At 45.4% G+C, this 25,968-nt stretch overlaps 1 non-coding gene across 1 annotated transcript; it reads left to right on the top strand.

Annotated features, from left to right (window-relative positions):
- The first annotated feature begins 15,854 nt into the window (after positions 1-15,854).
- TRNAL-CAG (transfer RNA leucine (anticodon CAG)) lies at positions 15,855-15,937 on the top strand. Its single transcript has one exon. It is a non-coding gene; the product is annotated as a tRNA-Leu (tRNA).
- The last annotated feature ends 10,031 nt before the right edge of the window (positions 15,938-25,968 follow it).

The following is a 25,968-nucleotide window of genomic DNA, read 5'->3' as shown; positions in this document are numbered from 1 at the left end:
ATCTAACTTTTCCCCCACCAGATCTCGTTCCCATTGAGTCATATATTTCAATTTTTGTTATATCAATGGGGGGAGGGGGGGAGGTGGGGAGGGGGGAATTCACAAATTATCCATATAGGTGCAAGATAAGCCCAGAGGTGTTTCTTTAAGCTAAGCAGAGTGAGAGAATTAGTGGGGAGCATTTTATTATAGAAAGCTTTAAGTTGCAGGTACTGAAGGAACTGGTTTTTGGGTTGGGCCTTTTCTTTATTAAAATGTTCAAACGGTCTGCATTTATGGTAACTGTATGTTCTTGTAATAATCTTTTCTGCAATCTAATCACTGTGCTTTTTGTATATTAAAGTGAAACTTTAATAAGTGATACTTTGGGCTCTGATTGAACTGCTGCACGCTTTGTAGAGAGTAAAGTACATTTTCAGACACATTTTGTGTTAAGGTCATAGTTTTTTCTTAATAAACGGACCATTAGACTCTGCAAATTACATATTTGATATTTATTTTGGTGGTCGCAGCATATTAGTGGGTAGATTGCAACCAAGTACCTTGCAAAGGAGAACGGTGGGGCAACGAGTTGGCTGTGTATGTTAACCCTGGTTGCATACATGTCGCGTGCTCATAAGTGTGCTATTTAGGACATAACTTGTTCTCTGGCCAGCAGAGGAGTGAGCATGTGCTCGGCAGGGAGGTTTCCGAGTAGAAGCTCCGTAGCATAATCGGATCGTCCCCACCAGAAGGTCCTAAGTAAACTGATCAGACTATGGACTGAGTATCAGAATATAGACTAAGGCTGAGTCCCCAGTGGTGAGGACGGCGCGCACTACTGCGTGTGCGCCACACACCGCAGCACAGCCTTCTATGGGGCAGGCCCCGGTGGATGTGTGTGTGGGCGCACAAAGCGCTGTGATGCGTATGCTGGCCGGGAAGACAAGAACTTTGTCTTCCCGTGCCGCCACGCAGAAGGGCAGATGTGCCCCGTCATGGCCGCGCCCCGTCATGGCCTCGCCCCCGCGCTCCCTCTAGATCTCCCCTACAGACCGCCTATCGCGGCTGTAGTCTGTGGGCGCGCCGCCATGCAGCAGGGAGGACCAGAGCCGTAGCCTAAGAATCGCGTGCACCAAAACCGGATAGTGATCCCACAGAACAGTGTGTGCACCCCAACACGGGTCCCTCTGAGATGGGGCATTATTGAAGAGATTCACGAGATTGCCAATCGAACCAATACTAAAGGAAACCAGTAAAGAACCTTCCCAGCGTGGGAGTGAGAGTTACCGGGGGAAGAAGCGCAGGGTAACTATATTGTTTGACACCAGTTAATGTCTGAAGTGAAGTTTGTCTGCTCTATGTAGAGCATTATGAACGGCTGTGAATAAAGCTCGTTTGTACAATAAAATGTGTTACCAGGACGTAATACTTTGAGAGTTACCTCTCGTTTTCAAGTATGTCCTGGGCACAGAGTTATAAAAATACATGGTCACATTAAAAAAACATGTGTCCCTTGCTTAGGCAGCTGCTGTATGGGCAGTTTTTCACACTGAAGCTCATTTATAAGTTAAAGTATTGTAAAAAAAATATGTGGTACAGATATTATAAATGTCTGAAAATTGTTGAAAGATAATAATTGTTAAGTCTTTAAATGTATCTAAAATGACATTACAATACGCTTGTGGCTCTTCTACCCCTAAATGTTCTCTGATCTGACCCCTTTGGAGAGTCAGTTGAAGAGCCCTGGTGTAATGTTACATTGGAGCTTCATCTGGTGAGAAATTATAATAATAACTTTATTTCATATAGTGCTTTTTTCCCAATGGGACTCAGAGCGCGTCACAATTACAGTATAGTGCATGGTACGCAGCACATAGGATTGTTACAGGCATAGCAGCCCCTGCCCAGATGAGCTTACACTCTATGATTATGTTGCCTGAGGCACAGGGAGACAAAGTGACTTGGTGTCAAAAATTGATACATTTTCTGGTGTCACAAGGAGCGGACACAGCTGTCCCTGATTCAAACTAAGGGGGTCATGCAGTAAGCGGAGGAAAGGCACTTCTCGCCCGTTTCACGCCAAAAATGCCTACCCCTATTCAGTAAGGGGCGAAAACTTGGCGTAAAGCAAAAAAAACGCCAATGTGTTTGGCGGTTTTTTCCCCCGCCATCGGCTAGGCGAAAAGGCACTTTTCGCCTTAACTAGCCATTGTTTCCGCCACGTTCAATTCTAGTAGTGGCGAGTAGCTTTGCGCCGCTATTCGCCACTCTAGAATGGCGTTTTTCAGGCAAATCCGGCACGCCACAAAAAGTAGGCAAGTTGATGGTGAGAGGCTGCGGATGAGCGGCGGATCGGCACTTAGAAAAAATTCAGGCCTTTTTCCTGCCTGGGATTGATGCCGGGGGTCTCCGGAGCTGATACCACTAATACCAGCACCGGAGCCCCCCGGCATGCATCCGAGGCAGGAAACATGCATTTAAAGGCCACTTCATTACCTTAGCGGCTAACCGCTAAGGCAATGAAGGGGTTAAGCCGCCGTGCCAGGTTTATTGTGGGTAGCGGGGGTGGGTGAAGGGGGTATATGGCCCTTGGTGGGTGTTTAGGGCTTGCGGGTGCACTTAACCCCTTCACGACCGTAGCGGTTAATACCGCTACGGTCATGAAGGGGTTAAGCCCTCCTGCTACCCACCCGCAAGCCCTAAACAAACCACCGTTGGGGCCAAATACCCCCTTCACCCACCCCTGCTACCCACAATAAAAAGAAAACACACACAACAGCCCCACACTAAATAAATATATATATATAAATATATATATATATATATATATATATTACCCCAACAACCCCTATACCCCCCTAACATACACATATATGCACATACAGTATAGTAATGGGCACAATGTGGCCATTTTAAATACATTAAGAACAATAAATACATTAAATACATATAGCACTCACCCTTGTCCGGCCTCCCGAGTGGTGGGTGAGGGTGGGTTAACCCCTTAATGACTGTAGCGGTTAATAACCGCTATGGTGATTAAGGGGTTAGGGGACATTCATTGGATGTTTTTATTCTTGTTTCTGTTTTGCAGCAGCGGAGGGGGCATGGACGGTGATGAAGATGAGCATGGCCTTCATCGTGGCAGCCAGACATGGGTGAGTGCTATATGTATTTAATGTATTTATTGGTTTTTATGTATTTTAAATACACAGGGGGTGTATGTTGTTTATTGCTATGTTTATTGTGGGCAAATGTCCCCAATAAACATGCTATTCTGCCTTAACCCCTTCATTGCCTTAGCGGCTTTACGCTATGGTAATGAAGCAGCATTTATGTATTTTAATAATATTGTGCGGAAGCAGGGGGTCCCCTGAGCTGAACCGCATTGATTTGTGGCTCAGGGACCCCCTGCTTCCCGAGTTACAGGCCCCTGTTTGGGGTATCGGTTACAGTGTCGCACCCATATTTATAGCGGGCACGGCGCGTATGGGACGCTATAAAGATGGCGGCGACACTGCCACCCGATGACACATACCGGGGCCTGTAACTCGGGAAGCAGGGGGTCCCTGGTCCACAAAGCAATGCGGTTCAGCTCAGGGAACCCCCTGCTCACTGTACAGTATTATTAAAAATACATTCATGCTGCTTCGTTACCATAGCAGATAGCACAAAGATAAGGAACGATTGTTTATTGATATGGGTGTTTTATTCATACTGTAGATGTGCAGAGGGTCTCTGGAGCTGAACCGCTTTGGTTTTAGGTTCGGGGACCCCCTGCTTCCCGAGATACAGGCCCCTTTAGGGGGTGCCGGTATCCCTCTGCTTTGTTTACATTCCGCGGTCACGTGATCGGAACATTTAAATGCAGAGGAATACCGGCACCTCATAAAGGGGCCTGTATCTCGGGAAGCAGGGGGTCCCCGGACCCGAAACCAATGCGGTTCAGCTCCGGAGACCCCCTGCACATGTACACTATGAATAAAATTGTATTTAAAATAATTTTTAATGTGCCGATGTTTGCGCCGAGAGAGCGGCGGATCTCTCTCTGCTGCAAACACATCTCGGCAGGGGACGGCTTCTCGGCAGCTTCTCGCCAGGCAGCCGTCTCGCCACAGGTTACTCGCCATTCTTTCAAATGGTGGTGGCGCATTCATTAGCCAGGGATTAGGCCCTTCCTGCATACAGCGAGGTTAACACGCCAAAAACATGGCGAATACAAAACCTGGCTAATGCATTTTTCCGCTGCTTACTGCATAGACCCCTAAGTGTCATTGTTTACAGAGTCAGTGTCTTTACTCATTGAGCCGCTCCTTCTCCCATCTCTAACTAGAAGCGTACCCTCAAACTGTACCTATTTAGCAGGTACACTGCATGTTTTGAGTCCTGTAAGATCAGCTGTACCTACCAGACTTTTTGTGTGGGGTAAGCTGTATAGGTTAGGTGACTTGCATATGAACTGCTTGGAAATACCTCCATCCAGCACAGTTAGAGGAACTCTAGTGCTACCTATTCTTAAGTGCTAAACATTGCTGGGTCTACAAGAAGGCATGCATAGTTCTGTGAAATTCCTTTTCTTCATCACATTATTTTACCTCTGACTCATTTCAAAACACAGTACAGTATCTGTGTTTGGAGGCATCACATATGTAGATCATCATTGTACAGATGTTGCACAGCTCTAAATAAGACTGTAATTTATATACTAAGCTGTCTCAGTGCCTCAAGCCTGAGTGTACTGAGTATAGTTCTGGATGACCATAGCTCCCCCTTTGTCTGCCTTTTTAATGATAATCTCAGGGTTAGATGCTAAATTCTAGTCTAAACTCTTTGTCATGGGACAGACATACCGATGTCTGCCTTCTCTGTTTCACCCCGCCCCTCCCTTGGCAGTTCTGCCTGCTAGCTGTACTTGGATGTTACTTTCCTTGCAGTTTTACTCCCAGTGCAGATGGAATGGATACATTATGTTGCCCTTTTTCCTTCCAGTCTGTCACACCCCTGGTTGCCCTGGCAACATCTCCAGTCCTCCAAGTTAATGGGCTTTCCCATTTGCCCCTGTCCTTGCTGACAGTTAGTGTAGTCTCACTTCACTTTTAGTGTGACCCTTGCCCCTCACTTCCTTTTCCACCTAAGATCACAGTGAGTACAGACCTGTCAGCTTCCACCCCTGGTAAGGCCTTTCTGTCTTACCGTAGTCCACCTCATAGAAGCATTCCACATAGAGAAGCACTCTCTACTATCACTACACCTACTGTACAAGTTCCTGTTGTTTTCTACTTCTGCAATAAAGTTAAGAAAGACATTAAGGACTTGTCATGCTTTGGAAGAGGGAAGCTATTCATACCTCAAAACGTGACCCTAGTTTCAGGATACTCTTAATCTCATTTAAAGCTGCAGTTCAGTCTTTTTTTTTTTTTTTTTACATTTATTTTTTCACTTCAATAGTTTCATGTGTGCAATCTCTAATTAGCTAAAGAACTGTATAGCTGCAGGTCAATTCGTTCTCCATGTATTGATAGGTCAAAATTTGGTGACATTAAAAGCTGGAATTTGTTTATAATCTGCTTGTCTGTCAGTGGAAGCTCATGAATATTCATGAGCATTTATGCACTGACATGTGCAAGAGGGAGGGCAGGGCTGACAAAGGGGTGTGCCAGGGCTCGTGACAAGACATGAAGGGGCAGTGCCTTAGCAAATGGCTGTTAAAATAGAATACAAGAAAATTTGTCTTTCAAAGTTGTTTTTTTAAAAACAGAAAATGCTAAAAGTATTTTTTCTTACTGCAGAACTGATTTATTAAAAAAAAAACACATGCAGGATATTGACTGAACTGCAGCTTTAAGGAAAGGTTATGGTTTGTCTTATGTTGTTTTTTAAATAATTTGTCTACATCTGCTTTTACAAAATTCAAAATGTTTATGAATTTTGTAAAAACAGATACTCAGTACAGGCTTGAGGCACTGAGACAGCTTAGTGATACTCATTGCTATACCATTCTCACACGGGATCCAACATTGTCTTACCAACAAGAGATTAAACAGATTTTATTTTTGGGAATAGGGAACTCATGGATTACAGAGGAGGAACTTGATTTCCCCCCATTGACTACATCATGCTATTATTACACTTTGTATTACACAAAAACTATTTCAAATTCGAAAATGTGTACTACCTACAGACCACAGAGACTGCGATGGGTAGCAATGTAGCACCAGCTTATGCGAACCTCTATATGGCACAATTTGAGGAACGTTACATCTTCAGTGCTGTGTACTTTAAGAAGATGTCTTTCTTTTGTCGCTATACAGATGATCTCTTTTTTATCTGGTCAGGGACTGAAGAGGAACTCGTAGCATTCTTCACCTACTTAGATGAGTTGCCCACTCCCATTCTTTTTACTAAAAGCTGGAGCAAATCTCAAATAGCATTTCTGGATGTTTTAGTTTCATTTACTGGCCAACAATTACACACTGATCTTTATCGCACACCAACGGATAGGAACTCGACGCTACATGCGTCGAGCTTCCATCCATCATCGCTTAAAAACATGCTGCCCTTTTCTCAAAAGGTTAGAGCAACTTGCATAGTGGACAGACCGGATAAGCTGGGTGAAACTCTTGATGACATCAAGCAACGTTTTATATCACAGGGACACAAACTGACTGGTATAACACGTTCTTTTGAGAGGGACGTTACTCCTAAGCCACCCAAAGATACCTCTGAACGCATCAATATTGTCAGTAAATATACAACACTTAGCAGACATATACAGAATAGTATCCATAGACATTGGGGCATCCTGCAGATGGATGAGACCCTTAACACTATCTGTCGGTCCAAACCGAGATTTGCGTACAAGAGAGGTCCTAATCTCCGTGATATGCTGATTCGTGCTGATGATAGCAAATATTACACCAACGCACATTTTCTCAGTTCCAGCAAACCAGGTTGTTACAAATGCCATAGCTGTTCAGTGTGTAATAGCTTAAACACAGGAGACACGTTTAGTTGTCCTCACACAGGTCTCAAATATAACACGAAGAAAAGAATTACATGTACTTCAACGATGATAATTTACATCATTAAATGTCCCTGTGGCCTCACATATGTAGGCAAAACGAGCAGAATGCTCAAAACCAGATATATTGAGCATCGCAGCAAAATTAAAAATCAGAAAGAGGAAACTGCACTCATCAAACACTGTACTGAGTTTAAGCATAACATATCATCACTTAAATTAATGGGGATCGAACAGGTTACTAAGTTTCATCCAGGGTCAGAGAAAGACAAAGTACCCCTACAAAGAGAGGCGTACTGGATGTTTACACTTGATACTGTATTCCCAAGGGGTTTAAATGACTTTTTATCATTAAACTGCTTTCTAGATAGGAGATGACACTTGGTGGCTTATTACCTTTATAATGCTGTTGCTGCCTTTAGTGTGTTTGCAGATCTATTCCATTGTTATGTATATATTATATATGTTTTATTTCACTGTGCACTCATTTCATCCTATGCATCTATTAATCCTTTATTCATCCATTATTTACATGTGCCGCATTAACCTCGTGAGCTGACCAGCCGTGTATCCCCCCCCCCAGGAGATCCCCAATGTGCTTCAACACTACAAGGGGCTATTCATGCCTGAATTAGCATCTATTCAATGGTTCACGGCGCTGGGACAGAGGAGGATACAGCTTTAAACTCCAGGGAGCATCTAGTACCGCCCACGATGACATCACGAAAGGGGGATGCCCTAGACAACCATAGGAGGAGGCTGCTACGGCCACAGAGGCACTGGAAGGACCGCCCACTGTGATGTCACCGATGATGCAGATATCGTGAGACCACAGGATTCAACCAAGATGGATGCGCAATGATGACATCATCGACGGATTATCGATGGAGGATGGACATGATGCTTATAGGACACACATGGGGTGACCAGCGTTTTCTGTGGGGGGGTGTGTTTGCTCACCTGTTTCACTAATTTGGAGGGATATATAGATGGGACATTGTGCTGTTTGTTCATTACCAGTCACTTGACAAAGGCCTAAGTGAGGCCGAAACGTTGTGTATCTTCCTAAAGAAACCCTTGGAGCCCTGGGTCATCTTTCTTGTTGCTTTATTTGTATTGCGCCATTAATGTATATATATGTATATATATATATATATATATATATATATATATATATATATATATATATATATATATATATATATATATGTTTTACAACAAGACAAACTGCCTGCAACAGACTAAGCAAATAATGAGTACTTAAATTAGTAATATAATAACCACTACCGGTGCTAGGGACTAGAAGTAATATAACAACGAAAAGAAAAAGAAGAGCGTCCCAACTCAGCACTCAAGTATACTCAGAACAAATATCAAAGAAAATTATGATTTATTAAACGGCACAAATAATCAAACATAAAATACAAAAAATATTATTAAAACAAACCCTGACATCCTCCTGTGATAGAATATGTATCAGACAGGGGAAATCACCTATGAAGATACTGATGGACCCCTAATACCCGTGTAAACAGCACAGGCTATACCTATCTTCCTTCTACTGTGGAAAGTCCTGTTAAGATCAGGCACCAGTAATCATCATGGGTTTTCCCCCTTCATAGCCCTGCCCTGAGTGGTAGACGCAGGCCTGGACTCTGCTGCAGGCGTGAGCAAGAGGGGAGGTTCTGCTGGCATCACGAAAGGTGGGGCTAGCTCTATGTTTAGCAGCCAACTCCTGTAAGTGACGAGGCTGCTGTAGGTCTGTCTGAGTAGTGCGTCCTACTGATCGGTCCAAGGAGTTGGAGGAGACCGCAGGAGCAGAGAGGAGTGGAGAGACTCAGCCACTTTGAGTAGAGCTGATAGCATTATAGACCTGGTGGACCAATGCCCCTCACCTCCCTGCCTGGGGCGATGGGGAGAATCCAATCCCCACCACGAGGATAACCTCGGAGGTGGGCCGCGGGGTATTGAAGCCCCAGACCATCCTGTCAGAGGAGAGACTTGGAGGGAAGGAGAGGAGGAAAGGTCTGTAAGGGAGGAGAGCGGAGTATTTAACAAGGCTTTGCTGTGGTTACTGTGGCGGCTGGAAGCTACTGCATTTGGGAGCCGCTGATCTGCCAATAAAGAGACAATCCTTTTTACCAAAGACTGCGTGTGAGTTGGAAGCTATTACCCTGGGACCGAGGGGGTTCTTCTATACAGGTCCCGTCCCATATTCCTGGGAGTATAGAAGATGGAGGCGCTGCACCACTAAGAGATCATGGAGGCTACTACCCCAGAAGCCTGGCCCTGGCTCCCCAATAACATCGCGGGAAGCTCAGGCCCTCCTGTTCCTCACAGGTATGCACCACCACGACGCATGTAATCTGCCCTCACGCACCCTAGACACCACGATGAGTCTGGAGGGGGGAAGAAGGGTTACACATATATTATATACATACACCGTAAATGCAGTTGGTATAATCAAGGCAAACCAGGCACAGTACCAAAAAGAGACTGTTAGTATGGGAAGCACCCTAATGAAGCGAGGTGAAACACGTGTTGGGGCTCCTGTTTTTCCCTGACTCCCCTGCGGATGGACCCCTTAATTGGAAGATCTTTACCCTTTGGACATTTTACTATCACAGTGTGGCATGGATGGTCTCATGGACTATGGTAACTGATGTGAACTGTTAACCATTGTTGATCCCATACTAACAGTCTCTTTTTGGTACTGTGCCAGGTTTGCCTTGATTATACCAACTGCATTTACGGTGTATGTATATAACATATGTATTTGACATCGGCATGTATTAGGCAATTTGGTGCATGTGTTATCTATGTTTGCTGTGTGGTTTTATATGAACTAGGGGTGAGGCCGGCCTTGTAGGTTCAAGGGGTTATTGTTAACCCCTTGTTCTACATATATTTTGTGCTTATAGGCTTTTTTCCCTTGCCTTGGGTATTAGGGGTCCATCAGTATCTTCATAGGGGATTTCCCCTGTCTGATACATATTCTATCACAGGAGGATGTCAGGGTTTGTTTTAATATTTTTTGTATTTTATGTTTGATTATTTGTGCCGTTTAATAAATCATAATTTTCTTTGATATTTGTTCTGAGTAAACTTGAGTGCTGAGTTGGGACGCTCTTCTTTTTCTTTTCGCTGTTATATTGTATATATATATATATGTGTATATATGTATGTACTGGATATGTGTGTGCACCGGCGGTGCTGTTCGTCTCTGTGCATGCGCACGCGGCAACGTCCGCCTCAGTGCATGCATGTACGGCCGACTCTACGCATGCGTCGACGGCCAACTCTGCGCATGCGCACATGGCGAATACCGCTTCTGCACATGTCCAATCGGCAACGGCTGCTTCTGCGCATGCATGACCATCAGCAGCCCATAACGTCACTTCCGTTACGCATTTTCATTACCATCAACGAGATTTGTCCCATCAAAATTCACTAGGTGCCACCAAAGAAGTTTAACTTAAACAATATATTGGTTGATAACAATGGTGGGATATGCACGTACAGAATAAAAATAGGTTAAAAGCATGTACTGTATTTAAAAAGCGTGAGTCATGGGGAATCGCCGCGTTACCACCTGATCAGGGACATCAAGGTAAGCACGGACCATCCTCTTTTGTTCATGGAGGGAGCTGCCAAATGGTGGAATCTTCCAAGGAAGCCATCTGTAGTCTAAGTCCAGTGGGTCTCTGTGCTTCACCGTTAAACACTGCGGAAGCGGTGCTGCTCAGCCAGGAAAGGACTCCCGCACACGGCGTGCATTGATGACGTCATCGCCTTCTGTGCCGTCTGAGTCCAACAAGGGCCACACAAGTGGATAGTCCGATAGGGGCACTGTGTCCCGAGTAGAAGAAATAGCGCAATGGCAACAACAGTATCCTTAGCGTTTCGTGGCTACTCAGCCACTTCATCAGGGTAAAATAATGGGATTTCCAGTCAGAGCTTAGAAACCCATCCAAGGTTTCTCACTGGCTTAGAGTTATGTCATGTGATTACATGCACTTTAAAGGTACACTGACATATAAACAACATTTAAACTTTATACATAGATTAGAACCAACAAGCAGACACATGAAACTACATGTAGCAAATAAAAACATAATAAATAATTGGATCCATAAAATGAAGTGAATCCGTGAATACAGCTGAAAAGAGAAAAGGGAAAGCCCAAGAGATAATTGAAAGGTTAGAAAAGCATTTACAGTACCTGTACTCAGAATACAAAAACATCTAATACTGTAGATGGTACGTTACTATGTCTACAATGAAAAAACACCTGTATACTGTACTGATAAAATAGTAGAACCGTAATGAAGCACAGCTGAAAAAAACATGAATAAAGACTGGCCAATAGAGAGGCAAATGGAGCAGACCTAATTGATAATTATTTATGATATAAAATCTATAATGGGTTTAAATGTATTATAGACTAAAGCTGGTAAATTCTGGGCATTATTGAAATCCCTGGTCTCTGATTCGTTAAAATTCTGGGCATTATCCAATCAGTAATGGCCTGGAATTTTTGGAACCCTGCCAAGTTTTCAGCCTGCCTGACATGTAAGTCCTGGTATCAGTGCAGGCAGTGTTAGGCCTAATCAAGGGTTTTCCCCAGCAGTAAGCAGCTCCCTTGAATGACAAGGGGGGATGCGGGGCTAATCCTGTGTTCTGCCCAATCCTGGGATCAGACCTTGGACCCTCCCCCAGGTACTAAAGGGGCTGCATTACCAAATGTAGTTAGTTGTCTCTCCCCTGAGAGATACTGTCCCAAGAGAGAGTGTGCGCAGGGCTCTGGCCACTTTCTATCCCCTCCCTTACGGAAGTGGGAGCAGGGACTATACCTCCTTCTCCATTAAGGAGTAGGGGAAGGGCAAGGACTCACCATTGGGGCCCATGCCTGGGAGTTAGAGTCCAGGGACCATCCTCAAGCTGGAGGCCAAGGGTATGCTGCCTGTTTGCTGTATTCTTGGAGAAGAGAATAAAGCTGTTCGTGTTATGAAATATACTCTTGCCTCTGAGTGCAATCTATCAGGGGGAGTAGCAGAGAGTACGACTCCAGGGATTGCCTCCGGCACTCCTGGAGCCTGCAGGGGATGGAGGCGCTGAGCCACCATGAGTGGAATGACTCACCACCTCAAAAGCCTGTCCTGTCTTCCCCTCTACCACCGGCGGAATCTCAGCTTCCTGTGAACCAGCAGGTAAACAGTACTACACACCTGGTAACAGAGGGATCTCCCAGAGGGTGTGGGAAACCCCGTTACATAGGGTTAAGGCCTTTTAGCTATGGAGGGGGCTGTTGCTAGGCATGTTCCTATATGCGCATGCTGCGTTCCTGCACTCGTTCCTCTGAACGCCTCTGGAGGAAATCTCACACTCTCACAGACTTCCTTCACTCCAAATTTATACTATCCTGTTTCAACTCTGCCCTCTCTCAAGCTAAAGAAACCTACTTTTCTTCACTAATCAACACGCACAAGTCTAATCCACGCCGACTTTTCTCTGTCTTTGACTCACTACTCAGACCACCCTCTGCTGCCTGTTCTGCTTCCTCCATCTCACCTCAGGTCTTAGCCGACTATTTCAAGGAAAATATGGAATCCATACGTCAGGCCTTCCCCTCTGTATCCTCCTCTCATCCTACACCTCTTCCTAACCTCTCCTCCTGCCTTCCATGACTCTTTATCTGCTGTCACAGAGGAAGATGTGTCGTTGCTGATCTCCTCTTCTACCTCTACCACCTGCCCTTTTGACCCCATTCCCCCCATCTCCTAAAACCTCTGCTGACACACATTTTTTACTCCTCCCTCTACTCTAGTACCTTTCCCTCTTCCTTCAAACATGCAACAGTTATACCATTACCCAAAAACAGCAAGCTTGACCTACCTATCTTTCTAACTATCGACCTGTCTCCCTCCTGCCTTTTGCCTCTAAACTCCTTGAACGTCTTGTATTGTCTCACTTGCTCCATTTTCTCAACACCTATTCTCTCCTAGACCCTCTACAATCTGGCTTCCGCACTGCTCACTTCACTGAATCAGCCATCACTAAAATAACTAATGACCACCATGCTGCCAAAGACAGAGGTCATTACACTCTGCACATATTACTCGGCCTCTCTGCAGCATTTGACTCTGTGGACCACCCTGTTCTCCTTCACATTCTCCATACTATTGGCATTCGTATCACAGCTCTATCCTGGATCTCCTCTTACCTTTCCCATCGTACTTTCACTATCTCTTTTGCTAACACCTCCTCCTCCTCTATCAATCTCTCTGTGGGGGTACCCCAGGGCTCTGTCCTGGGACCCCTTCTCTTTTCTCCTTACACACTCTCTGTAGGTGACCTAATCACATCTCTTGGGTTCAAATATCACCTCGATGGTGAGGACACACACTTTTACTTTTATATCCCTGACCTTACACCTGCTGTATAGACTAAAGTTACTGAATGTCTCTCGGCTATATAATCCTGGATGGCCCTCCGCTGACTTAAACTTAACATGGCAAAAACAGAGCTCCTCATACTTCCTCCCAAACCTGGCCCTACTACCTCCTTCCACATTACTGTTGGAAGTACTATCATTCACCCAGTAGCTCAAGCACGCTGCCTAGGGGTCACACTCGACTCCTCTCTCACATTCTACTCTCACATTCAAAAAGTAACAAATATTACCAAGATACGCCCTTTTCTCTGTTGCTCGACTGCAAAAACTCTGACACAGGTCCTCATTCTCTCCCGTTTCGACTACTGTAACCTCCTGCTGTCCGGCCTTCCTGCCTCTCAAAATTCTTCAGGGGGGCGCCAGCGTTCACATGACCGTCATGAAAGAAAATAAAGATACAGCAGAGGCCACATTTATCCTAACGCTTGCTTTAAACTACCCGGGTTACATTCAGGGTATGTTCTGGGCTAGTTTGAGGCACGTTTAAGGCATTTCTGCATTGACTAATGACCCATAGGATTAACACAGCAGGGGTCCCTGGCAGTCCAATTCAGTTTGAATGGGACTGCCAGGGACCCCCGCTGTTAATCTGATAGGCCATTAATCAATGCAGAAATGCTGGGGCTAGTTTAAGGCACGTTTAAGGCATGTATTCTGGCAATTCCTGGGTCTTTTTGGTGAATGTCACTGTTTTTTGTTAGATTAATCGTAGTCTCTGCTGTAACATGGGGTAGTACAATTACAACCCAAATGGATACTCTATAGGTGAAAGATAATCCACTCACACTTTCCTCCTTTTCATCGGCGATCGGGGGGAATACCAGTCGGGATTTCGTATAAAGAACTGCTATTATGTACTGAATGCGAGTGCGCATCTATATGCTTTTAATGTTTTGATAATACACTTTGAGATATATTACGCAATTAGTATTTTTCATTATTTCCTGGGTATACCATCCACGGAGGGAAAGAGGAGATTAACTAAGGGGAGTTCCTGATCCATTGCTCCATTCAGAGAGAGGAGTGTCTCTGTACTGCCTTAATGAAAAGGAGGAAAGTGTGAGTGGATTATCTGTCACCTATAGAGTATCCATTTGGGTTGTAATTGTACTACACCATGTTATCTTTATTTTCTTTCATGACGGTGACGTGGACGCTGGCGGCCCCCTGAACTTCTGAAGAATTTTGTGAACCAATGGACTAAGAGAACAGTCTTTTAAAAGGGTTTTGAGCAGCTTTTCAATTAGCACTTTACACTGGGTGGTGGATTTAATTAATCACAATATATTCACTAATTGATCGTAGTTCACAAAAAAATGTATGTCACTTTATTATATGTTATACTTATTATTTTTATAGGACACTATTCACTTAAGTAAGCGCCGTTACAATTAATTGTGTTCTAAAGTATTTCCTGGCTCTCACCTGTCTCCCCTACAATGTATCCTAAATGTTGCTGCCAGAATCACTCTACTATTTCCGAAATCTATCTCAGCGCCTCCCCTGCTGAAATCCCTCTCCTGGCTTCTTATCAAATCCCGTATCACACACGCAATTCTCCTCCTCACTTTTAAAGCTTTTCACTCTTCTGCTCTTCCTTACATCTCAACCCTAATTTCTCGCTATAAACAATTTAGACTCTTGCATTCTGCTCAAGCATGTCTTCTCTCTAACCCTTTTGTATATAAAGCCCTGTCCCGCCTTAAACCCTTCTCCCTGACTGCCCCACACCTCTGGAATGCCCTTCCCCTCCATATCCGACTAGAAACCTCTCTATCCACATTTAAGACCCACCTCAAAACAAACCTGCTTAAGGAAGCATTGAGTAGCTCCATGGCTGATAATTAACACCTGATACATGAAGTTTGGCCCCTTGCAGACGCACTTACAAGAACGCCCTCCTACTGTCTCTGTACGTTCTTAATACCAACAAATTAGATTGTAAGCTCTTCACAGCAGGGACTCTTTTTCCTAAATGTTACTTTTATGTCTGAAGCACTCCCCTTCATATTATTTGTTATTTATATGATTGTCACGTGTATTACTGCTGTGAAGCGCTATGTACATTAATGGCGCTATATAAATAAAGACACACATACATACACTGAATGGAGCCGGGGTTACGTTACTGCTTAGCTGGGACGCAGGAACACATCCCTTTCCTTTGCTGCAGCGTGATCCTTGTGACGTAACCGCAAAATGGAGACATCAGTAAATCAACATGGTGACCTAGTATCCTGAGTTAAAAATGGTCCAGTGATTGTCAGAGAGCTTTTGATACCAAGTGCTATGGTTATTGCTTCATTGAGTACAGAGAAATAAACAGGATAGTCTGCAAACAGGAACACACTGTGATTTACTCAGATTAGAGGTAAAGTGCAAAATTATTTTACAGCTGTCAGGATGGCCGAGCGGTCTAAGGCGCTGCGTTCAGGTCGCAGTCTCCTCTGGAGGCGTGGGTTCGAATCCCACTTCTGACAAGTTTTTTTTTTTGTGTCTTATTTTATTTGTTACATTATAATATTACATAAATAAACAAACCCCCATACATTTATTTATTTAAGACATAAATACGATGTTTTATGTTGTTAATTGTCTGTTGACATCAATCCAAAATATGGTTGCAAGAAATTGCTTTTTATTGTGGACAAATGATGATACATGGAATCAGGTTTTTATTATTTTACTTGCCTAATATTGTTTCCGTCTTAATGATGATTTATTTTAATCATTTTTAATGGTATATTTTATAATTATGAGTGCTTACCTAAAGAGGCATGGGATAGCTCATTTTGAGTTGTAAAACCAATTTATCATATGTACAGTATTAATGTCACACACCCACAAAGGGTAAAATAGAAACAATTGTAGTTGAGGACATAGATGTTCATATTAAATGAATACCAAAACGCTGGTGTTCTGCAAAAAGAAGTGCACTGCTTCCAAATCAGTGCTTTGTTAACTGAACGCAGAACAACAAGTTCAAGACAAATGTAGGTGTCTTTGTATCAAGACGATGAAACATTTGCTCTAATGCATTGCTTATTCTGCAGCTGTGCCAAATAAAAGTAACTCCTATACTAGGTTTGTTAATAGTACACATGAAAAAGAGACCGGCGAGGTTTCAAAAGTATGATTATTTAATCCAGGGTTGCTTAACTCCAGTTCTCAATAGAATTGAAGCAGGGAGTCTCCGCATCTGAACCGTGTTAATTTCAGCTCCGGGGACCCCCTGCTTCCAGAGATACTTACCTCCGTAGGGGGTGCCGGTGTCTCTGCAGGTAGTTGCTCAATGGGGCTTGTTGGGGCCAACATAATGGCGACTGAAATATCCCATCTTGTGGGCCAATAGGACGCCGTGACATCATCGCTCGCAGCTTCCTATTGGCCCACACGACGAGAGACATTTCAGCACGAAGGCGATGCCGGCACCCCTTATGGAGGAAAGGTTTGGGAAGCAGGGGGTCACCGGAGCTGAAATTAACACAGTTCGGCTCCGGAGACCCCCCGACTTTAATCCTATAACTAAAAAATAAAAGAAAAATAAACTGCAACCTGGAGTGCTGCTTTGCCACTGAAATTGCTAGAAAGTACCTCGCTACACTGACCCCATGATGGATATGTATCAAACGTCCCAAACGGGTATCTACAGTACAAAGCCAGTGACACACACACACGCTCGAGACACACACCTCTCTCTCTCTGTGCCATGCCGTTTCCTCCTCTCCTTGTCCCCACCCAAGGCTCATGACACCTCCTCCTGAGTGTCTGCATGACTCCGCTGCAGCCAATTAGGACGGAGGGGCCCCAGTAGCTGCCTGCGCGCCCCGGCACAATGCGCAATGCGTGACCACATTTTGTCTTCGCTTGTGGCGACGGAGCGCTGGCCACGTCACGGCGGCGGTTCCGCCATTGTACTTGTTACAGTTTATTCAAATGTAACAAGCCTTTTTTGTTCCTATAGCAACCATATACAAAGTCACATCCCCTTCTGAAATAGCATCACCTTTTTCAGCCCTGCCCTCTCTCTAGCAGTGCACCAATTGAATCTAGGGCCTGCCTGATCACATGATCTTCCTCACAGAACTTTGGCTGTCAGTGCAGCAGAAGAGGACCCAAGATGCATTTAGTGAACCCCCAGCCGAATCTTCGCCGATCACATGAGAACGGATCGATCAGCAACTTAATGAGCCATTTGTCAGTGTGTAGATTGTATTGATGCACGTATTGAATGAATTAATTTTTTTTAAACGACAGCTTGAACTGCAGCTTTAAGGCCCTTATCCACACAAGCGTGCTAAGCTTTAGCACACCTTTACTTCCACGAATATGAATGGGAATAAGGGTGTGCTAAACCTTTGCACCCTTTCCTGCATCTGGGCCCAAGGGTCTTATTCTAATGTAAGTCAATGGAGATTTTTGTCTGAAGTCTGCCTCTTCGAACTATATAGAAACCTCCTACGTTTTACCTTAACCACAAAAGCACACTTGATACATACAGTAGCTCCCATAATGCTTAGAGGCGGTGTAGCTAGGGTTACCATACGTCCGTATTTTCCTGGACAAGTCCGGGTTTTTTTTATATAAAGTTGCCGTCTGGGAGGAATTTTTAAATAACTAAAAAAAACGTCCGGGATTTCAGTCGGCTTTCATTCGCGCATGCGTGGTCGGCTTTCATTCGCGCATGCGAAGTCGGCGCTCATCATTTGCGCATGCGTGGTCGGCATTCGTTTGTGCATGCGCAGTCGGCATTCGCCTCTCGCTTATGCACAAACAAAAGCCAAACGCGCGTGTGCGAACAATGAGTGGCGATTGCGTATGCGCGAATGAAAGCCGACTGCGCATGTGTGAGCGCCGACTGCGCATGTTCGAGCGATGAGCACCGACTGCGCATGTGTGAGCGGTGAGCACCGACTGCGCATGTGTGAGCGTTGAGCGCCGACTGCGCATGCGCAATTGACAGCCAACCACGCACATGTGAGCGATGAGTGCCGACTGCGCATGCACGATGGGTGTTCCGGCTTGGTGTCCTTTTTTGAGTGGTGAATTATGGTAACCCTAATGTTACACACGGCATCACGATGTTGCTTAGACAGGTGAGCCATGCAAATCGGAAAAAAAAAAAAAAAATAGTTCACATTTCCTTATTAAGGTTGGTCCATCGGCGTCACAACATTGTATAAAACGTGTAAAGTATTAGCGACTGTTATTTACTTTTCGTATCGAGGAAGAAGTTGTATTAAAAATACACCGTCAAATGAGGAAGTGGGGAATTAAAGGCAAAATAAACAAGACAACTTTAAAGAGAAGAATTAAAATAGTTGTGACGTATTAAAGACTAAGGGCATGGCATGTACTTCACAGAATCTGCTAGGGGTGTAGCCATGCGAAATATATTAAATGTCATGTCTGCAAAGGCATGTGCTATGGCACATCTCACCCCCATCCCAACACGTACTAGCTAAACGTGAGACAACACATGCAAAAATGATCCCAGCACAAGTTTAAAAGCAAAAATCGCACCTGGGAATTCGTATTTTTTTATTGATTTAAAAACATAATTGGAACCGTGGTAAGCGGTTCCAGTGCTGAACCGTGCGATTTTCTGGTTGCTGAGGTACTTACAGGTGAAGGTACTGGGTTTAAAGTTCCCTGCAGGGGAAACAATATGGCTGTCAAATCTCGCGAGCTTAACAAGCTAATAGGAAGTCGCAAAATATCATTGGTGCGGATTCCGTTTGGTCAGTGCTGGCGGCCATATTGTTTTCGCCATGAGGAGCACTGGCTTCTTCACATGCAAATTACTCTAGCACCTGAGGCCCCGCCCTCCCCCTGGTTCCAATTATAAAAATAAATGTTTTAACTTTTTTACGGGATGCTTTAATGCAGCAGCTTTGGCTTCTATACATTTTCTTCATTTTGATAGTGGATTCCTGGGCAGGATTGTGTCAGCAGAGTACCTGGGTACCCCGAGTTTTATTTAGGGATATATGCCCAAAACGTCTGTCCCTCTGAAGATGACATTGGACAAGTGTGAACGCAGGCAGGAAGCTGCTGACGGTGACATGTGAAGTGCATCAATCCATCTGTAGTATTTGTAAGGTTTGTGGGGGCATGTGGTTAGGAATCTCTGTTCAAGATTTGCCATAAGAAGATTTGGCATATTGCGGTGCCATCCTCATACCAATTGCAGTCCCCATTAGTTGTAGGTGCGTTTCCTTGCTGAAGCTGAAGTAGTTGTGTGTGAGGATGTATTCTATCAGTTTGGCAATTACCCCAGCGCTGTATTTCTGATCCATGGGAGAGGTTGCAAGGAATTGCAAGCATGCCTCAGTGCCATCCTTGTGGGAGATGCTACTGCACAGGGATCCTACATCCATGGTAACTAGTAGTGTGTTGAATGGTAGTTGTTTGATGTTGTTAAGTTTATTGAGAAAATCTTGTACCTTGTATGTGTAGACGGTCGCCTCCGTGATGACGATATAGGTTGCATACCCCCGATGAAGAGACACGCAATTTGATGTCTTGAAACGCGTAGGGCTTGTGGCACAGCGTGGACACCGTAGTAGAAAGAATCTGTGGTGACGTCAGCAGGAGATGCAGAGCGACGAGGATTCGGAGGAGTCGGGATCGTGAGGCATACCTGCAATACTGGGACCCAGTACCAGCCAACGAGAGGTGATCCAAGGCACCAGTGATACCTCCACACTAAGGCTTATGTCACTTGTTGTGAGTAGGAATTCAATTTTTACAATCGGCAGATGAGTCAAGAATTAGTGCTAAGTGCATTTGTTTTTATGTTGTGGCACTTTTCATGTGCACATATATTAGAATGTACAAGTGTACAATTTTATATGTAGATTGTGATTATCAATCTTCTTTCCATATGGAGTATTACATTTTCTACCTCTGCCGGCATCCCTGATATCTATCAGTTATTTGTCTCTATCCTTAGGATAATACACTATGGTAGTGTGTACTGTGTTTTTGTCTCCTATCTCTTGAGTGAAAGTATTTCTGAAGATCCGGAATTATCCTTATTGAAAATAATCTACACTCTACAGAAGATCTTTTGTGTTCTCCTACAGTCCGAGCGCCAGAAAGGTCTGTTTTGTTTGCACCGGAAGGGTGTTAACATCTGCGGACGGGCAGGAAGTACCGGCCAGTACCTCCACAAAGAATTCCTCCGCTGGAATCTGGGAAGGGAACACATCCTCACCGCTCCGCTGGTCTGCGCGGTTCTCCCGGGCTGGGAGCATGCACGTCCGACGCCACCTCACGAGGATCCTCCAAGGCCTTGGATACCCTCCGCTTGGGTAACGCCGTCGCTTCCGATGACGTCACAGATACGGGACACAGCTCCTGCTCGCCGTTGGTGATTTACACCACCACGGTGGCAGCACTTGGATGACACTCCGGACGGAGCATCACGATAAGGCGCCCCTCTTCACTTTCCTCTGACGCAGCCTCAGACTCCCTAGATGGAGAGGATGACCGGCTCACCACGGCAACGTTGGTGGCAGTTGGCAAGTAGCGGTCCCGCTCTTGCCCACCTCTGCCGAGGCTGTCATCTCTCCGGTTAAGTCTCTTAAATAACTATGGGCAGGGACACACGTTCTCTTGGAGCGTCAGATTCCACAGTCAATGCCTCGTGCGGGTGTAGATCAGCCTGCACCATCTCTATTGGGCCCGGCATGGGTGGTAGCACCACCTTGGGCTTAAGGTGGGGAGTCCCGCATCTTTTACATCTTGACTCCAGGCTCACGTCCCCGCCTGGGCAATCACAGCTGGGACAGATACATTGTAGAAAGCTTTCCCCATTTATTCTCACTAGCCTCCTGGCAGTGTATATAGGGAAATCGCACACTCCGCCATAGTAGGGATGTTGAGCGGGAACAGTGTTAGTTAGCTCCTGCTCTTGCCTCACCATGCGCAACTGATGGTGCGATAGCTCACGTCCGGCTACACACAATTAGTTCAGTAGCCAGTGCCTGCTCCCCCTGGTGGATCCAGGAGTACCGACACACTACAGATGGGCGCAGCTTCAGCTTTCGTGCCAAGCCACTCACAGAACATGGGCGTGGCTTTGCATCGCGCCAAGCCCTGAACAATTTTGCAACGGAAAGCTTGCAACTCTGCAAACCTTGTCACGCGGTTCTCCCATTTTTGTGGGGAACCGCTATTTCACTTGCCGTATTGCTATAAAATGGAGGTTCTGGCCTCCCAATCTTCGTGAGCCCCCCACCCCCCGGGACACTACACACACGTGGACAGTTCTGATGCACACACTGCGGCTCCCTGTGCCGGGGACCGCTATAGCATTGCTGCAGCACCTCAAACGGAGGTCCTGGCTTTTTGAAGGTCAAGAACTTCTCCTCGGATACTACCAATATATACTGTATTCATTTAGTAGAATAAAGTTGCATGGCGCAGGCCACAGTCCCCTTTGGTGAGGCGTCTGGGAAACTGCCCCTGCACCTCTTCTTAGTACATAAGCTGCCACAGTGCACGCTTATCACGCGGTACTCCAGGTTTTGGTGGAAACCACTATAGTATTGCTGCAGCTCCTCAAACGGAGGTCCTGGCTTCTTAAAGGTCAAGAGCTCCTCCTCGGATACTACAGTACCCGCTCATACTGGGAACACTTGGATATTAAATCACCCCTGGACTGTACATCAGGGCATTGCTTACTCTGCTTGGGTGGAGGGGTCCATGTTATAGCTCCATTTAATGGGGAGTCCAGTCCTCAAGATGCCATAAAGTCCCCTATTGAAACTACACCAATGTGCCCTCTTAGTTTGGCATAATATGAGAGTACCACCATCTCTCGCTGCAAAAGCCTGTCCTAATAACAGATCTCAGCAGCGCCTCCAAATGTAACCCATGTTCCCCCACCCTAAGGGAGAATCACTGCGGTTACCTGGTGATGGCGCTACCTGTATGGCTCACAGGAGGCTCTGAGCATCCGCCGGTGGTAGTGGGGAACATCAGGACAGGCTTTCAGGCATCTTGGCAGCTCTTTCTCTTGGTGTTGCAGCACCTCCATTCCCACAAGGCCTATAGGGACAAGTGCAGTCCCCTGTGGAAAACCCTCACTCCCTCCCTGAATAAACTGCAGCCTCAGGCAGGAGTATAAAAACAGGAACGGTTCTTTATTGCAGCAAGTACACAGCATACCTCACAGCATACTCTTTCCTTTCCCTTGAGGGAGGGGAAGGAAGGAGAACCAGAGCCGTAGCTCCACACTTCCAACACAACTGACTAAATTTGGATCTGCAGACCCTTCTGTACACAGGTGAGGGTTCTAGGTCTTAGCCGCTGATAGGACAGTACCCAAGCCTTAGACCCACCCCCTGTCAAACAAGGGAGTTGTTTACTGCAGCCAGCAAGGAGCATGTATTTAACCCTAACACTTCCTGCGCTGCTACCTGGGCTTATGTGTTAGGCTAGGCAGATTAGTAACCCAGGGATACCCAGCTACATATGAAGCTGTTGGTGTTTGTGACTAGTGGTTTTAGGATATTCTCCACTATGCCTGATATTGATACAGTGAGTGTATCCATACCTGTTATCATTGGTCTGCCAGGGTTTTCTGGGTTGCGGATTTTGGGAAGCATGTAGAAGATACCAACTCCTAGGTTGTTCGGTATTAGTAGCTACAGTTCTCGTTGCCGGAGATTGGGGAATAATTTCATGAGATTCCTGAATTGCAATGGGTCAGTTTATTGTAGTAGCTGTTGTCTGTGAGTATTCTGTTACCTTCTTCTATGTATTTATTTGTGTACATAACCAGCACTGCACCTCCTTTATCTGCTGGTTTGATGGCAATGTTGTGATTGGTTCGCAGTTCCTTGATTGCAGATCTCCCCATAGGAGAAAGGTTGTACATTACTTTTCTCTGCTGTACTGATGCCAGTGAGGAAACTCGCAATTGGAAGCTCTCTATGTAGCTGTCTATTTCTGATGAATGTATTCCTTACATAAACACTTAGGCCCATATATACTAAGTGGTGCTCTGCCATAAAACACCTTCCCGAGCCAGTAGACACATCCCAACCCATGTAAGTAAGTAGGCAAGTGTCTTCTGGTCAGGCACTGACTGTGCAAACCAGAAACGCAAACTTACCAACAAGGGAAAACCTGGTTCAAATCCCAGGGTCAGCTCCCAGTGACTGTAACTAAATCACTTTATCTCCCTGTGCCTCAGGCACCTAGCAGAGCTTGTAAGCCAGTAAAATGTTATGTACTGTAAACGGCTCGGAGTCCCATTGGGAGAAAAAGCACCATATTAAATAAAGTTGTTACTATAGCACTGCTTAGAAAACATGGGCCTTTGTATAGAGGATGTGTTACTAAGGATAAAAAAATTAAATCACACGTGAGCTCCAAGAAATAATCACACATACATACATATATATATATATATATATATATATATATATATATATATATATATATATATATATATATATATATATATATATATATATATATATATATATATATATATATATATATATATATATATATATATATAGTAGTGGTGTGTTTTTAGAAACAATAGAGTAAAACAAACATCACTGTGGTGCATTTCCCTTTCTTCCCCCTCCCACATTTTCTGTGCTCACGTGTGCTGCAAACTCTGACAACAATTTTAAGTGTTACTCACTAAAGTTTGGTTGGTGCTGAATTCTTGATGCCCTATGGTAGAGGTGTGCAAACATTTTCATCTACGCCCCCCTGCCTGGTCTCTCCCCCCCCACCTTGTCTCCAGCGTCTCTGACGTCATGTGACCCCGCACCGTGTTGCCACAGCGACGTGTCCCCAGAAGCCGCCGCAGACGAGGTAAGTAACATACAGAGGCCTCGCGCGCTCCCCCGGCATTTAATTTAAATGCTTTGGGGAACAGCACGGGGCCTCTGTAAGCTCCCCGCCCTCCTCCCCCAGAAGATTTCGGAGGGCACGCCCCTCAGTTTGAGCTGCTCTGCCCTATGGTATACGTCAGCGTTTCCCAAACTTTTTTTTCCGTGACCCAGTTATTTTTTAACTTCTCCTTCGTGACCCACTAAAATTTTTATCGCCTATAGGTAAAATAAAACCGTTATGAATGTCCATACAGATTTCATATATTCTCCCAATCCCCTCTATTCTCTCTCTCCCTCCCCACCCTGTCTCTGACCTGCACAGACGCACACAGTCACTGACCTACAGACACTCACACAGACAGACCAAACACACACAGCTAGTGCTGGCCTGCACAGACACACACACAGCCACTGATACACACAGTGGCTGTGGCTGATACATACACACACACACATCCATATATATACACACACACACACACACACACACACACACAAAGATACATACACTCTCTCCCCCATACACACATACAGATACATACACACTCTCTCCCCATACACACACACACACACACACACACACACACACAGATACCATACATACACACACACACACACACACACACACACACAGATACACGCACACACACACACACACACACACACAGATACATACACCCACTCTCTCCCCCATACACACAGCCACTGATACACACAGTGGCTGTGGCTGATACACACACACACACATCCAAACATATACACACACACACACACACACACAAAGATACATACACTCTCTCCCCCATACACACATACAGATACATACACACTAAGATACATACACACACTCTCTCCCCATACACACACACACACACACACACACTGTTACGCCGGAGTAGCCCGCAGACCAGACCTGTCCCTAGAACTGAGGTGGCATGTATGAATACACACACCGACAGAGCGAGGGACGTGTCCGGGTTGTGGTATTAGATGGTGCCAGGCCAGATGGGGTGTATTGCGAGAATACTTGCCGATACCGTTTTCCCAGGAGAATGGTCGTTGCCGTTGCCGAGATCAGGGGTAGGAGATGAATGGAGGAATCGAGATGAGTCCGAGGTCGAAGGGAGCCAGAAGGTACTTAAACAGGAACAATCCGAAGTCGAGAGCCAAAAGGGGTAGTCTGCCAAGCCGCGTCTAAACCGAGAGAATCAAAGAACAAGCACTGTGAAACACCCATACAAAAACTATGACGAGCGAGGAAGCACAGAACAGAGAGGGTATATAAAGCTGGAACAGCCAACCAGGAGAGGGGGCGTGCCTGGAGGAGCCCAGGGAGCTTCAGTGCATTGGCTGCTGTTCTTAGAGCTCAGGTGACACTCAGCAAGAGCCAGATTGTAACCATGCGGTGTTTGGGGGCGGAGCCTGCGTGGGGATAAGTTCAAGGGCTTTTGTGTGTGCACTGTAAGTCCAACGTGTGCATGAGAGGAAGCAACGTGGAGTGCGCACGTGCGTGCGGGGCGGCGATTCCGCGCCGATGGCTGCAACGCAGAGCGAGGAGGAAGAACCTCGTGGAGCGTCCCACCATGCCGAGGGGTTAGTGATGAAGCTGAAGGGGGCTTGCGTGGTTGTAGTGGAAGGGTCTGAGC

This window comes from Ascaphus truei, chromosome 4, assembly GCF_040206685.1.
Source record: "Ascaphus truei isolate aAscTru1 chromosome 4, aAscTru1.hap1, whole genome shotgun sequence".
Taxonomy (NCBI): Eukaryota; Metazoa; Chordata; class Amphibia; order Anura; family Ascaphidae; genus Ascaphus; species Ascaphus truei.
Note: the sequence above shows the minus strand (reverse complement) of the source record. Positions and strands in the feature narration are given on the sequence as shown.